At 44.8% G+C, this 12,328-nt stretch overlaps 1 protein-coding gene across 2 annotated transcripts in view; it reads left to right on the plus strand.

The window, feature by feature from the left end:
- cdh4 (cadherin 4, type 1, R-cadherin (retinal)) overlaps nt 1–12,328 on the plus strand; it is a 170,471-nt gene that overhangs the window by 56,721 nt on the left and 101,422 nt on the right. The gene's annotated exons all lie outside the window — the stretch shown is intronic.

Genomic DNA, 12,328 nt, shown 5'->3' on the forward strand with positions numbered 1-12,328 from the left:
ATTTTCATTCTCGCTGAGGTTATGCAGATGACAGCGTGACATATGAATGCAACCATCTGCTCCGTACGTGGGCTTTAGTCGAGGGCATGATTGCGTGTTTGATTGTGTTGGCTGTTTTAAGCCAATTGTCATCTCATAAAAATGCAAATACTTAATGTGTGCGATATGGGACTTAATTTGAGAAACTGGAAGCACAGGGAGAGAAAAAGATTAAAGGGTGGAGGAGAATCAGGGTTTTAGAGATTGATGAAGTAAGATAGATTGGTGAGGAGATGAGAGAGGAAGTCACAAGACAAGAAGACGCCACATGGTCGCTTTAACTCATCTAAAGATGTGTCAATGGATAGAGAGCAACCCGGGCTGAGCCTCTAGCACAGTGGCCAGAATTGCACATCTGGGGATTAATGTAATAGACAATTTACAGGATATCAAATGTACATGCATGACATGACTTCAACTGATGAAGGTTTATTGTTTTTTTTTTCATTGTCGCTGAATGAACACGGTGGAAGTGAGAGTGTGTGTATCCGGCCTTTAATAGACCTTGTGGGAAAAGACCACCTTTCTGAGCCGACGCTCAGCTCACACTGTATCAAGTCAGCAAAGCTCTTATTGGTAAAAGAAGCTGCACAAACGCCTCCTTACCCATCAGGCAACTTGCTGTGAACTTATATACCATCGATGGAGAAAGAGTCAATTTCCTCTTTCTCTTCTTGTTTCTTCTTGTTATCTGTTGGATGTTTAGGGTCTTGGGTAGTTACTCTTACTCCAGTGCTGCAGGTGCTGCACCCACATCAATGCTCCCAATATAACAGCCAGCAGCAACTGTCTCACACATGAAGATACAATTAATACTTTTAAGACATTTGACACATATTCAAATGATCAGATACTACAGATATAGACATAATGGCAATTATGTTACGTGAGGTATATTTTTAGTTTATGTGAAGGTGTAAGTGGGTATCGAGTGCTCCTCCTTCGAACAAACGTTGTACCTTAATGTAAGCCATAAATCCCTTACATGGACGCACGCACGCACGCACGCACGCACGCACACACACACACACACACACACACACACACACACACACACACACACACACACACACACACACACACTTGATATATTTGGGCAGGCCACACAAAGTGCTGCAAAGCAAATGCCCTTAAGTGCTACCTCAGTCCCTTACAAGAGAGGGTTGAGGTGTGTTCTCTGACCACTTAGTGCCTTCACATACATAAGTGCTGCGTTTGACCTTATCAGGGCCCAGAACTGAGCGCATCACGCCCCAAGTAACCCATTCTCTCAGGGTTTGCTCGCTGCCGTTTTCCTTGAACTGTACAACCAATGACAGCGCAGTGAACACAAACACGTAAAGCGATGTTGAGCCACTTGAGTGTATTGAGTGTGTTACTGTCTGGTCTTGAAGACCTTTTTTTTTATTTTTTGGAAACTGAAGAATTATTTCATGATTCGCTTTGGATTTCGATTCCATTAGTTGTTGACTGGTCCATTCATGAAGATGTTCATGTTTGCGGTAAAGATTATGGCTCCAATGGATCATTAGGCTCGCAATTCGGATCGTATTGTCGATCCGAGTCATGGATCGGATCACAGATCGGATCAGCACAAAAGGAGCTTTTAGAGATCCCTAATCCCGGTTGATGAATCCTTGATGATCCATATTGGCAGATACAGATCCCTTTATTGTTTGATTAGAGCAGCTGGTCTACAAGGTTTCAGATAATTTATTTGTGCCACCGTCACAGAGATCCTTTCAACCATCACAACTCTTTTTTTAAAGTAATATAGTGTTTTTTCTTCCTGAATAAAACAAATCAAACTTATACAAATAAGAAATACAGACTTCATTGAATGCATTCCAGATGTTTAATACAAACTAATTATTTATTTTCATGACTACAACATCATGACATTCATGCTGAGTGAGAAGCTGAGAGAGGTCAGCGGTTCTTCAGGAAAAATGTTTGATGAAAGACGTTCATGTGCCTCCACGTGTCCAAATGGTCCGGTCTTTTTAGGCGACATCTGGCTGGACGAGTTGAACAACCAGTTTGAGCCAGTCTCCCAGTATGTCATCTTCTTTTCATGTTGCCAAAACAAAACCGCTCAGAGGGTCAGCCGAGTGGTTCTGTGGTGTTTTTTTCGCCAGCTTTTCAAGGGAATCGGAGCCACACCACCTGCTTAAGAACACACATACGTGAAAAGTGACAAAGCAGTGTCTACATGTCGACACGCCTCTCATAATGTTCCATCCAGCTCCTCCAGCAGACACATAACAGGCCCCCGAACAGACCCAAGGGAGGTTGTTAAAATAGCGCGGCAGGTTAGCTAAGACTTGCATGAAGTATTCCCATGCGGAGATCATCAATAGACACCTGAGGGATTGATGGCAGCCTCTTGTTGCCTCCTAACAGTCCCATGTTGGACAGATATGACTGTGAGGATGAGTCCCAGGTGGATGTGAAATATTTCACAGTACCTGTTCTGATTGTCAATAAAACCATGAGGAAGCTGAGGGGGTTTGGTAGCCTTGGTGATCAGGAGGCGCCGGTGCACTTTGTTGGCTTCATGGTTAAATGGGGTTGCGGAGCAGCTGGGTGGGGTGGTGGAGACCAAACAGAGCAAAAGAGAGAGAGCAATCAGAGCAAAAGAGAGAGAGAGAGACAGAGAGAGAGAGAGAGAGAGAGAGAGAGAGAGAGAGAGAGAGAGAGAGAGAGAGAGAGAGAGAGAGAGAGAGAGAGAGAGAGAGAGAGAGAGAGAGAGAGAGACTGCCCGGCTGTTGCGGAGATGCGGTCGCTTCTCCTCCTTTGTCATACAGTAAGAATTTAGCTGCTCGTTTGATGCGTGAGAGGAGAAGAAGAAAAGTGGGGCTGTGAATCCCCTTCTTTAGTGTCCACTTCTTCCTCCAATCCTCATCATCTTCCTCCCATCCTCATCATCGTCCTCCCAGCCTCTCTGGATCCGCAGGGTCTAACTAAGCGCCTTCTGTCCTCCCCAGCCTACCCGACTCCTGATCCCCCCAGGCCCTCTTCCATCCTTCACTGCTCTTAATGACAGACTTTTATTTAATTCAAGCTCCAGGGAAATGAGATTAGTTTCTATAGAGGAGGGGGTGGGAGGGAGGTAGTGTGTGTGCTGGCCGCCTGCTTCGGCAGCTTTAAGTACATGTTGTTTTAGAACAACACACTTAATGCATTACAGCCCCATTGCTTGTCATCCTGTCACTGACTCCATCACGGCTCACTGCAGCGTGTCCAGAGGAGCCAGCAGGAACATGATGAAGGAGATGCTGCTAATGGAGATGACGATAGCAGTGATGATGATGATGATGCTGAGGACGATGATGATGAGGACACTAGGCTGTTGTTGGCGTCGGTCGGTAATGTGATGGCCTCCAGAACACATGGCCGACTGCTTCTTCTGCTCGCCTGTCCCTCCGTTATATTTGCAGCAGCACTGCCATTGCCACCAAACAGCAGCGTCAGACTCTGCGCACTGGTGGAAGGATTGAGTCAGCAGTGTGTGTGAGTGTATGTGTGTGTGTGTGTGTGTGTGTGTGTGTGTGTGTGTGTGTGTGTGTGTGTGTGTGAGCGCTACCCCCCCCCCCCGCCCCCCCGGCTCTGACACACAGTCCACAGAGAGGAAACTGCGACAGGAGACCTTGGTTCAGACATATGTTCAATTTACCACTGCTCCCACACGCACGCCACGCACACACACACACACACACACACACACACACACACACACACACACACACACACACACACACACACACACACACACACACACACACACACACACACACACACACACACACACACACACACACACACACACACAGACAGACATGAAGGCATACAATAGATTGTTCTTTCGTTTACTCTGAATTGCAAGGTGCTTGCGTAGACACACACACACACACACACACACGCACGCACACAAACACGCACACTCAGCCGAATGCAAATCACAGGAGATAAAGCGCAGACACTCACCCCTGCCTACAGAGATATCAGGCGGCTACGGAGGAGCACTTGGCTGCCTAAAGCCCCCGAAGCGCATGTCAACTCCTCCCTCCATCCCGCACCGGGGCTCTGCATTTTAACTAAACATCTGGCTGTGTCAGCACCAGTTCATCACAGCAGGGACCCCTCCCCCGTCCCCGCCCCCCTTCTCTGCCTCCGTGTCTCGTCTCTGCATGTCGGGATGCAGCATTGTGAGAAAGATGTCTATGCATCGCACACTGCGATTCACGCTGGTTGGTGTTTGTGAGTGAACGCTGCTCATCCATATACATTTGGATTTAATCGCCAGGCAGAACTTGAAATCTGAAAGCCTCGACTTGACAAACCTTGAGTGTCCAGCACATATTTATACATGCCAACGCACACCCATAAATGCCTTTACACACAATATGTTTACATGCTGGAATGAAACAACCTACTGGGCTTAAACAATTAATCGTCTGCTTCCTATACAGCGCATTACCATAAAGGTTGAGTCACCCCATTAAACGTGTTGCGCCTCCAGGGGAAGTGCTTCAATGTTAGCTGAGAGAACGTAAAAATAGCTGGGAACAGGCCTGAACCATTTTATTTATATGTCGGGTCTGTTGGAATACGTCAATGGCAACACTTGTTAACAATGAAGGTTAAGACTTAAGTCACTGCATGCGGCCTGTCATGGTGGAGAGAAGGGAGACCTCATGCCTCCATCCATCAAACATCGGCACAGGTGGGGCATATCACTAAGCTGCGACCAGGTAATTTTCAACAAAAATTTGTTATGTTCATTTTTCAGTTTCACCCAGCTTCATGACTTTTCAGAAGGATCATTCTTTTAACAAATCGGTGTTATGTGTAATTATTGCTGCCACCAATCCAAGCAGTTCTACGCTCCTTTCGGACTCTTACTAGAGGATTTAAAAGTCTTTCATGTGTATTTCTGTGTGTTTTCTGTGTGTTTCTGTCTGTGTGTCTAACTGTAGTAGGGCAAGTTGCAGAGGGAGTTTATGTTAACACACAGAAAAGTGCAAAGTTTGTCTTATTTATAGAATAAACATGAGAATCATGGGCTTTGCTTGCTGTGTCTCTCTGTGTTTTAATGGGGTCTACATTATGTCCATAGTTTACTGTGCTGCACCACACTGCCCCTCAGGATACGTCTGCACTGCTTACTGGTCAGTATTAGACTAAAACCCCCAAAACGCTCTTCTGCCCATCTTTTTCTCCGTGAACAAGGAACTCTTGAGAGTGGAAATGGAAAAACAAAGAATGCTTTATGAATAACAAGCCCAACACTGACGATGTGAAGTATAAAAATAGAAATACAAAAAGTCAGGCCCCAGACACAGAGAGAGAGAGAAAGAGAGAGAGAGAGAGAGAGAGAGAGAGAGAGAGAGAAAGAGAGAGAGAGAGAGAGAGAGAGAGAGAGAGAGAGAGAGAGAGAGAAGCAGCTAACTAGCAACCGCCTATTTGAACATATTCTATTTACTGAAAAGGTTATTGGCAGGATTGATGCCCTCGCCCGAGATGCTCAAGCTTAACTCGCACCCAGCTGGGGAAATTAGTGAATAAGCACCTGACACGCTCTCCGATGGAGAACGTTTAGAAGTTCAGCATCTCTTGAAGAAACTGAATTAACCTCTCAAGCTGTTCTGCAAAGATCTCAGCGCTCGAGGTGTGAACATGTGCCGAGTGTGAACATGTGCCGAGTGTTCACACGGCGCTAACGGGGCGAGAATCTAACCCAGACCTGTCGTGCTGTCGTAACGCGTGACATCATAGAGTCGTGTTCGCTACGTTATCGCCAAAGCATCTGCATTGCAGCCGTGTAGTTTTAAGCGCGCCACACGTAGGTGATGCTTTTCTCTCAAGAACAGGAAGCCTTTGGTGATTGCGGCGCATTAGCGGTTGGCTGTGTGTGTAACAGCGGTCTTCTGAAGTGCCCAATTTAAACCTCTGATTTAAAGTGTGTACAGAGCGACAGACCAAACAATACAGTCCCGCCTCTGACAATACCAGTGGCGTTCTAGCTAGAGACGGAAAGAGGCAAAATCAGGAGACTAAAAATTAGCCTTATTCAACGTTGTAGAATCACATTTTCTACCTCGAATAACAGTTTGACGTTCATCCATTTTGCTTCCTTTTTTTTATCTGCATTCGGTCTTTGACTCATAAAACATTCTGCATGTTTAGAGACGTGCGTTCGAGAAGATACACTCAGAAGCCTTTCCACTGTGACTACTGATGTGTACTTGTTGATTTATGCAGCATTAGTCGAAGCACTTGTAGACCTCAGCAAATTATGCTTTGACGCTCGGAAACCATACTAAGTTTAACCAAGCAGGCACGCTTCTCATGTTAAACCGATGGATCAAAGTGAATAATTATGATAAAAAAATACCCACAAGAGTGCAGCCGAACCTGACAACGGCACTTCTACTGCCACTAAACTGTCCCACTGATCAGGACAGTCGAGAGGGAGGGGAGTCATACGCGCCTCAATGTTCTCACGGGTGCTATTAATCATCCCATATTCAGTAACAGACGCACATTCGGATTTTTGGCGCCGTGCCAAATATCACGGGTGCGAAAGACACGTGGTCGCCATAGCAGCATCTCTAAAAGCATTTCCCTGTTTGAGTCGCAAATAAAAGCACTCCACGAACAGCTGTTAATCTGTGACGCCCAGAGTCTCAACTCTCGACAAGTGTGTTTGTGCATCTGGCGCTCCGCTGGCTCTCACCTCTAAAACAACATTTTCTTTTGTCCCAATCAACACAAGATTATTTGTTTTTGTCATTCATCACATTTCCCGCGACACTGGCGGAAAACACAACTTTCTCTCTTTCTACAAAGTCAGCAAATTCATTCCCCGTGCCGTACGGCTTTATTCTCGAAGCTTTTGTCATCTTGTCGAAGCTGGGTCGAGGCTTTCGTCATAGATGTAGGCGTGGCTTCTTCTCTCAGCTCTTTGTCCATGTTTTTATATGTTTAAAAAATGATGCAGGTGGGAGGTAAGGTTACACTTTAAGTAGATAATCTGAGCCTCCACCTCTGTTCTATTGCACTTTCCATCAGGAATACATACACGCTAGTCTTTACATGGACACACACACACACACACACACGCACGCGCACACGCACACGGTCACGCACACAGTAGAAGCGGCATTCATCACATTGTTCATATTCAAATTGGGAGTTTTGCACATCTTTCATGAATCCCATCTGGCGTGTTTTCTCGTTTTCTGTGAACAAATCTCACTGTGAGAAGAAAAAAAAACAGGACAAAGAGAAAAATCACTGACCCCCCCCACCCCCCCCCCCCCCTCTGGTGTCTGCATGACCGTCTGCAGGAATGCTGTTCATAACGTGATCGCATGGCATTGAAGGTCGAGCTGCAGCCAAATACACAATTCAAACATGGCGATCTGTTCGTCCAATAGAAAGCAGTCAGGCTGCGTGGCTTTGAGGGGTGAATATACGATCGCTCCCACCACCAGGGCCCCATTACCACAAAACGTTAATGCTCCATGTCATTGTGCTTCCATTCAGTCACTTTAGTACAATAATTAATCAAAATAAACATACAGTGCTTGACAATGAGGCTTTTATATTCGGCACTAATCAGACAACTCATTAGGCAGTAATGAGCCGACTCTGCCTGCTCTTGTCGTGTTTGGGGGAAGTTTGGCACATGGGGAGAAGTGCGTGCATGTGTGTGTGTGTGTGTGTGTGTGTGTGTGTGTGTGTGTGAGAGTGTACACAGACACATAGATATGCATGCAGCTACACACACACACACACACACACACACACACACACACACACACACACACACCAACCGACACTCCTGTAGTCCCACTCCAATTATGGCAGCATCTCACCCGGGAAGAAGCCCACTTACACAGCATTCACTTTATGAATAATTGATTGTTTATGCCAGTGTTATATTTGTAAATACACGTTTGCTCTCTGATTAATAGTTTTCTAGACATACTCATTTGTTCAATTTGATTAGACTCTTAAATGTATTATTTATTAGCTGAAAATGCTCCGTGGTTATTCGTCATCATCACAAGGGCAACAAGAAGATGTGGCATAAGGACGCATCTGCAAGCCAACAGACGCACACTCTCATCAATCTGAACACACTCGTCACATGGCAGGTGGCTGCGCATGTGTGTCTGCATGTGTGTGTAGGATTTACCACGTTGCTCGGATGTTGAGAACATTTTATCTGCCTTTCCGCATGTGTTAGCGCAAGTCTCTCACATCGAGGGATGCACCGGTGATAATATAAATCTAAAATTCCTGGAGATGCTTTTCATATTCATGTCAAGTGAAGTTCAGGTTTGGTTAGCGAGGTCAGTACAACACAGCTATGCAGCTATGTAGTTGTGTCTAGAAATGTCTGGTTCTCAAGGAAACTTTAGTCACACGCTTACCCTTCTCAACACCCACACACCTGTTTATCAGTATGTTGACACGAGAGAGAAGCAGACTGGACGTTGCTCATCTCTTTCTGTGAGAAGAGATGACAACACAGGATTCTCCTCCTTTTGACAGTTTAGAGCCAATCAAATGTAACTTTGCTCATGATATGTTGATGACGGAAAACCGTGTATTAAAGAGCCGAACTCCCGGCTGTTCGGGGTGTTGTTTTGGACGGTCAACCTGCGTTGACTGGACGACTCCTTGCCTTTGCAACTGCAGAGCTTGTTACTTTACCTGTAATCGAGGAAATACATTATGAGAAAAAGAGAAGTCGTCGAACTGAATTCTTCTGGAGGAAAACCAATAATGTTACACGCTAACACCGGCACCCGATCCAATATTGACTCAAATAGCCGGATCGATTATCGGTGACAAAGACGCCGATCTATTTAAGTGGGTTCTCTGTTAACACACTGTACACGTGATGGTCTGGACTTGTCGTTCATGTTTTTGGCCAATTTGTTGCTGCATTAAAAAGGTTTTCACTTGAAAGAGTAATTCCTGCAGTATATTTAGGTATGAAGATTGACTGTATCCTACTGAGCACATTAGCTTATCTACAGCGTTAAAAAAAGACCTGACAAAAGTGAGTGTATGTTTATGTGTGAGTCTGGCTGATTGGTCACACGCCTACTGTTCATTTTCGGGAAAAAATAATAAAGTGAATTAGTTGTGTATCCTTCCGCTGGGGCAGTAGGAGCAAGCTCAAATTGTGGCACCGATTCGACCTTGCCCTTTCCCTGCTGGGGTTGACTTGAGGAAAATAAAATGTCTACCTGAGCACAATTGTCAGGAAATAAAAACATGGACAAAGAAAGGCGGTCCTGACCTCACAGTTTTTTTGGGCAGCTCCTTTTCCAACAAATGCATCATTTTGATGAGCAGCCAGTTAAATGGACAACATGGATGTAGGTCAAGTTGCAAAGCCGAACACAACAGCCCCATAGTGAGGCATGAAACGAAGGGAAAAGGACAATTACATTGTTCAATGCGATTAATTGTCAACTAAAGTTTCACTCATTTCAGAATTTTACTTTTTGAATTGAAACCATTTTAATGTAGAAATTCCAGAAATGTAGGCTGCTATTTACAGCGATACAGTACACGTAGATGCAAGCCTCTGTGTCTAAAGTGCAGCGAAAAAGGTTATCAAACAGACAGAGCGGGTGTAATTTGGTGCTTCCTGGGAGCTCAAAGTGTTGTCTTCATGTCATTGGTGAAGGAAATGAGAAACTGTGACCTTTTGGGGGAGTTAGTAATTCGTGGGAGTCGGCGTCGCCACTTCTTTCGACTGCTTTTCTCTCACAGCGGCTGTTTAAAGAACTGGATTGAATGTGTTGGATTATGATAGATGCATTTATTTTATGAGGTAAACAGGTCACAAAGTTACCATGGAGATCTCACACAATACACGTACGTCTCTGCACAGCAGACATATTAGCTTGCCGCAGTAAATGGCTCCTATTAAGCCATGACAATGAACACCAAGACCCCACAATCAAAGCAGCTTAATGGAATCCCTTCTGTAAAAAGATGACCTGTATTAATTACACTGAACTGGTTGATTTGTCGAGGCCCCTACACATCCATGGTACAGCTACGCAGGTGGTTTGAGTTAATCTGGCAGATTGGGCATCTTCTCAGGACGGAACGGGTCTTTAAGCTTTACTGCACCTGTCAGGTCAGTAAAGTGAATGAAAAAAACAAGTGTTCTCAGAGTAGGCTTGTCGATATGTTGAAACGTCTAAAAGTTTCTCTTTTACTTGCTTAATTGGCTTGTCAACGCGTCGTACAGTTAAACCCACATCATTCAACCTGAAACAAATAAAACAAAACATCTTGGTAAGTGTCTCAGCTATTCCAACAGTTACCAACTCTGGTTTGTTTGAAACAAACACTTAATTCACTGAGTAAGAAGTGAAACATGCTGTTTCCACACGCTGGCTTTCTCCACTGCGCAGTGCACTTAGTTTTAGCACCATGCCAGCGGCTCGCTGTGCAGCGGCTCACACTCGTTCTTCCCTGGCAGGCCATTTCATTAGCAAAATAAAACGACAGAAATCCCGCCCCAAGAAAAGAACCAGTGATGGACTCAACATTTCTCTGATACATTTGTCAATTCGCACAGCTCCGCCCAACTTTGACCGGACATAGATCTAATGAGCCAAAGTAAATGAACACACCTGTGTCAGTGTGCCGGGACATTAATGGGATACTTGTTCACAATTGTTTCCATAACACCAAATCAGGCATTTCTGAGTATTCCAACATTGTGAGTAAGGCTGTGTCTGATTTGGCTGCTACAGCATGTACAGTGCTTATTGTGGAAAACCTTGAAACCTGTTGCGGAGAGGTTGTGGACGAATGCCCAGCAACTCGATGGAGAGAGGAGGGGGTGGGCAGGGGGGGGGTTTGTCTCAGTTACAAAACTGACAGACATTGTGCATCATTAGTGTGTGTGTGCGTGTGTGTGCGTCATGGCAGTGTGTGTTGCTGAGCTCCTTGGGAGTGCTAGCAGGCCAACTGAGGAGAGAAGGAGAAGCAGCACTGCTCTGCACCATATGCCAAATATGAGCCTGCCTGCCAAGTTGTGGGGGATACTGGCAAGTGCTAGCAAGGCTGAATTCTTGACAGAGGGAGATGAATAATTGAACATGTGCGGAGCGAAGTTCTGTTGGGATAGATTGTGGGGGCTTCATACACGGAGAAGGGGAATGGAGACGCTGCTTACGAGCAAAACTCTCACTTAGATAGTGATATGTTCTTAGTAAACAAGTCAAAAAAGTTGCAGGGAATTTAAATATGAACTTAAATGAATTCATTGAGAGACATACAGGCACTTTTTGCCTTTTGATGTTAACAACTACATCCAAAGAGGCCAAAAGCTGTCATCAAGCCCACAATTATGCAGAGAAACTCGAGGAAATCAATATGCATCCTGGAAAAAAAAAGATGAAGAATGTTTGAAGAAAAATCTGTATATTTTAATCAATTGAGCTGAGGCAACTTTTCAAATGAGCCATGTGTTTATGTTCGAGTTGTAGTAATAATTTAGCAGACACTCCAATCGAGATCAGCCTGCAGAAAAATGCACCAGAAACCTTTTACAGGCTCTTATACTTCTGAGACCTAACACCAGGCTCGTGACAACAGATATAGCTAATTATTGAAATAACAAGAGAGTATGTATTTAATTATTAACATATTTTCATTATACATTATTGCAAGCAGAACAGAAGCAAAAAAAGAAGCACATCGAACTAAGTAGTGTTGTTGAGCGTGTGGGAAATCACTCATGCAGCTTTCAAGTGGTGATTACGTGTAGATTAAGAGGCATTTTCCCATATGTCGCAGGTTCCCATTTGATTTTATGTCGTCCTTTGAGGAGTTGTGTTATCATTCACTAAATCTACTAAACGTCTCCTCCACGGCACGCCGTGGCATCATCGTTGTGCTTTGGCTAAAAAACAGGATGATGCCCAAAAGCAGCAGTTCCTAAACCAAATGTATTGGATCAGAGTTGGTCTTCTCCTACGTCACAGTCATCTTAACAGGCTTTCTAGATTAACAATGTAAGCAATAAATACAAAAATGAGCCAGGGAAATTGCCTCTGATCTGTCTGAGCAACTCTGCTGGAGGACACGAGAAGGGCAGGCAACAAGTAGAGAGACGTCAAGAGCCTCCATGGCTGCCTCCCCTCTTTCTGTCACCCAGCTGTGGTGCCGTGGCCTGAATAAATACCGCCCACGACGATGTGGATAAGTGCGAACGATACGCAAATATGCACTATCCCGC

This window comes from Clinocottus analis, unplaced genomic scaffold, assembly GCF_023055335.1.
Source record: "Clinocottus analis isolate CAN_PGR_092001 unplaced genomic scaffold, fCliAna1.0.p SCAF_3, whole genome shotgun sequence".
NCBI classification, from domain to species: Eukaryota; Metazoa; Chordata; class Actinopteri; order Perciformes; family Cottidae; genus Clinocottus; species Clinocottus analis.